Source organism: Cicer arietinum, chromosome 7 (assembly GCF_000331145.2).
Source record: "Cicer arietinum cultivar CDC Frontier isolate Library 1 chromosome 7, Cicar.CDCFrontier_v2.0, whole genome shotgun sequence".
NCBI classification, from domain to species: Eukaryota; Viridiplantae; Streptophyta; class Magnoliopsida; order Fabales; family Fabaceae; genus Cicer; species Cicer arietinum.
The window spans coordinates 41079607-41084616 of record NC_021166.2 but is presented as its reverse complement, the minus strand read 5'-3'; positions in this window follow the sequence as shown (position 1 = coordinate 41084616).

Below are 5010 nucleotides of genomic sequence, written 5' to 3'. Positions count from 1 at the left end.
TCCACTTTACCCATTGATGTAGAATGAGCCTGAGAAGATGTCAAAGCTGTTAGTGCTAATGCATAACTAGAGGATGAATGTATCGTATCTACAGGACAATCCATCCTGATGTGACCTACTTGTCCCCATTGATAGCACACCTTACCATTACCATCTCTGGAACAATTTCCCAAGTGAAACTTACCACAAGCAGAACATCGTGTAGTTGAAACACCAGAATATCTCTAACGAAAAATGGAATGTGACGCTGCTCTAGAATTTGATATACGACTCTGCATTGTCCCAGAAGACTGCCCAATATGACCACCTCCTATAGACATGAGCCTTTTTTGCCCTTGATAACCAAACATAGATCCACCACCGCGATTTGGATAGTTACTGTAAGATCCTTCAATAATTTGTTTCTTTCGTGAATCTTGTCTAATACCTACTTTTTCCTTCTGTCGTTGCTCAATCTAAAGTGTCAAACTCAAAACCTCAACAAAAGTAGAACAATTTGACCCAACCACATATCTAAATAACTAATCCCTCAATCCTTTGATGAACCTCTTGACACGCATCTTCTCAGTGATAGGGTAAGGAGTATGTCTAGAGAGCTGTGTAAAACGAGCACTATACTCTAAATCTAGCATGCCCTTTGTTTGTTCCAATCGCGTTAAACCCAGAAAAAGTAGGGGGTTTAAGCTTCATGAAGTCTGGTAAAGTAACTGTAATCCCCCTTGTTGCAGTAGTCGTCTGTTGCTCAACTTGTTTAACCTCTTGTTGCCCATTGAGATTTTCCTGTCTTTGATAATCCTCATGTTGTAGTCCTACGAAAACCTCAACAACTTGTTGCACAACCTGTTGTAATCCCGGTAGACCTGCAGCAAACTCTTCCATGGCTGGATTTTTGCATCTCCTTCTAGGTACCTCAATATCGCCATACAAGCCATGTCCGCCAACATTAGATCTACGTCGATTTCGAGCACGAACTAAAACATGACCTCGTTGACGAGCGCCTTGGGCTTGGGAAATTGACTCATCGCTAATTTCCCTTATAGTAGGATTCCTAGTCTTGGGTGACATTCTCACCTAATCAAAGAACATTAATCTAAACTTGAACAAGACGACAAGAAAATGTGGAAAGATATTGATGATGAATTTAAAACACATATTTAGACAACACATAAGACTCTCATAGAGTGCTAATAGCCCTTTTCAAGTAAGTTGTGCCCAGGTACACAATTTACTGAAAATAATCTATTATCACTCTATGTTTGTAGCTATTAGAACCTACAACCAAGCTTTGATACCAACTTTGTCACGACCAAAAAACTAAATATCGTGACCCGCGCACAAGCTATACTCCTAGCCTAACAAGCCTATCAACTAACTTAACAAATTAAGCAAATAAATAGTTCTAAATAACCATTTCGAAAAATATATAATTTTTCTCGAAATTTCGACAGAGTATCCTCTATAACTTCAACATTCCCAAATTTAAAAAATCCTTGTTTACAATATTAACTCAGTCATATTTCAAAGAGCATAATCTAAATATCTAATACATTTTCCAAAAGACTTTCTAGACTCAAGTAGCTACAAAATACATCACGACTCAACAGACTTTATAAAAAAAAAATGATCCTCAATCAAGTAGGTCTACCCAAAAAAAATATGGTCGGAACTTGAATCTACTAGCAGCTTGCTACTCAGCTGCCTGTGAATCTAAAAAAATATAAACCACATGAAGGGGTAAGTCACAAAGACTTAGTGTGGAGACAACAACCACCATCAACTAGAAGAGAAACACAAAAAGGCACGAATAATTATTTCACAATCTTGGGACAATTATGTTAAACAATATTACTTAAAAATCTAGATAATTCTCAAATAAAATATACACATATAAAATCATTAAACTTATAATTTAGCCGTTCAGATATAAATATTAAAAATCCAATTAATAGCGCAACGAAATCAAAATGAACAACCCTAAAATCATCACAGAAAATCAAACAAGTAAAAAATACAAATTTTTTAGAACCAAGTGGCGGCTTCATCTCATTGATAGTCCTTTCTTCATAAGGGTGGCTTTTCCCCTAGGGGTGGCTCCATCCAACGGAAAACTCTCTCCTCTCAATCCCGCAACGCATCATCACACATCAATTAGGGAGGTTTCGGTTATAGTCCTCTCCTCTTATAGATGACATCTCTCATAGTGGTGGCTCCATCTAACGGGTAACTCTCCCTAATCAAAATGATGTAACTAGGAGCACCTACCGCCGTTAACGATTTCATAATTATAACGATTTTCCAAACACGTAAAAAAATCATTTCTCATTTCATCATAACTCATAGAAAATATCTTCAACTGTATAACAACTCACTATTTAAATACTTTATAATTCATAAATAAATCAAACTATTAACATATTATATAACGAAGACCATAAAAATAATTAAGGATGAAATCGAGTTAAAAAATCAAAAGTTGTGTTCCCCAACTTTTTTTATAAATACTTTAATATAGAAAACAAGTAAAATAATAATTATAGCATTATAAAAACTATATGATGATGATCATCGTCTACTCACAACTATGGAGAATCGACTATGTTTGTTCTCCAACAACTCCAAGAGTAGTCGGCATGACCCCAGCTGACAAATCTGAGTATCAAAAATATTCTCAAGACTTTAGAAAAATTATTCTAAAGTTTAGCTAACTCTAGGAAACCATAAAAATCATTTAAATTTACTCTAAGCATAAAATAAGATTTTTAAACAAAACTACATTTCCCAGAGATTCAGTATTAGCATAAGAGTTGTATATTTACCTCAAAGAATCTCAATAAAAAAACTTTCAAGAAGTGGGTACCCTTATCCTTCCTTGACTCACTAACCCTAACCCCTAAAAATTCTAACCTAGAATATTTGTAGGAGTATGAAAAATTATGCTCTTGGGGATGTTAAATTTCTTTTAAGGATTGAGGATTTAAGTGTTGTGGATTGAGAATAAGAAAGGATAAAGAGAAGAGAGAAAAAAAATAAGAATGAGGAGGGTGTATGTTGTGTAGCCGAGAGAAGTAGAAGAGGAAGGGAGAAGTGAAGTGAAAAAAATGAGGTGAAGTAGAGTGAGATAGAAAGAGAGTAAACCTAAGTGAGGTAGTCTTTTATTAATTAATTTATTTATTTATTATTAATATATATTTGTTTATAAAAAACAAAACTGTGTGCTGCAGAATGTATACAAGAATTATTGTTCACTTTTCAGGACAGTCTTGGTCTCACATCTATATATGCTTACCATGCACTGCTTGGTACTGTCATTTATAGAAAATACTAAAATATTTATACAGCAGATATCGTGCAATGCCAGAAAATTGTTTATAAAATGAATCTAATAGCCAAATTATATATGGCATGCAACATTTCCATGTTCAACTAATTTCGGCCTAAATTCATGCGCTTAATGCCTTACACTAGGTCTATCACCACAGTCTAGAGCAAAATAAAAGATTAAGACAAGTTTCATATGATAGTCGTATGAACACATAACGTTTCCCTTTTAAGAACCACAGTCTTGCTTTAATCTAGGGGAGAATAAAGTGAAGTGAATTGATACATTTTCAAATGTTGTTTCCAACAAGTATGAACTTAGAAGTGAAACTTGGCGTAAATTTAAAATTTTAAAAGTTATTTTTGTCATTTTAAAATAATGTAAAAGTTACTTTTTATTATTTCTAGTCAAACAAATGTTTGGAACCAAAACCAGTTTTGATTGATAGTAACCACATAGATAATTACTAAAACCAGTTTTGATTGATCCACCATGATTTCAGATACGCATTTTGGGTGCAATCACAATGGAGTTCACAAAACCCATAATGAATAAAAGTTTTTATGTATCCTCTCGGTATTTCATTTCGCTAAGTCTAATGAAAAACACGACATATGTGGATTGCTAACCATACATGCCACAATTTTAAAATTATTATTGTTAAAACAATATTGAAATCTGAAACAAAAATTAACTAACAAAATAGAAGACGAACAATTGTAGAGAAAAAATAAAAGCGGAGAACGTTCTTGGTTTTCTGGTGAAAACTGATAATGTTCTCAAAACCAGAAAACGGAGACTGATTATCGTTCTTCGTTTTCTGTAGTTTTGAAAAAACCAGTTTTTAATCAATATAAATGAGAATTAAAGAAAGATAGAAGAAGAATAACATTCAGATTTACGTGTTCAATCTCAATTGATGAGACCTACGTCATGAGCAAGCAAGTAAGATTAATCCACTATTAATGATTGAACTTTACAAGAGTAAGGCATTCTCAATATTGATCTCCTAGTATTTATCATTGTTTCTAAAGCAGCAATACTAGCCTTTTTACTCAATCTTTCTTTCTTTTTTTTCTCCTTTGATCTTTCTTCTCTGAATTTATATGAAACTCAAATTGTATATGTCTCTCTCTCTATCAATCAGCAATTACCACTGGCAACAACACATTACAACATATACAGTGCATTTTCAGCTATAGTATTTAAAGACAAACTTCTTAACTAACTATAACTAACATTGTCTTAACTAAATTCAGTTATAACTAACCAACTCCAAGTTGTTACTGATTTGAACCACACTTCCACAATTCTCCACCTTGACTCAATATCAGAATAATTCAACCATTGACCTTGTTGTCATTGCTTAAGCTTTACTTTTTGTCGAAGCCAACTATCTCCAAGCAATGCTTGAACTTAGCTTGTGAAAGTGATTTGGTGAATGCATCAGCTGGGTTGTCCTCGGTTGCAATCTTCTCAACTCAAACGTGCTTTGAATCAATCACATCCCTTATGAACTAATACTTAACATAAATGTGTTTAGACTTATTATGATACACTTGATGCTTGGATAAGTGTATAGCACTTTGAATGTCACAATAAATTGAAACACATTTCTGATTTATTCCTAGTTCACCAATAAGTCATTTCGTCCATAAAGCTTCTTTAACACCTTCAGTAAGCGCAATGAA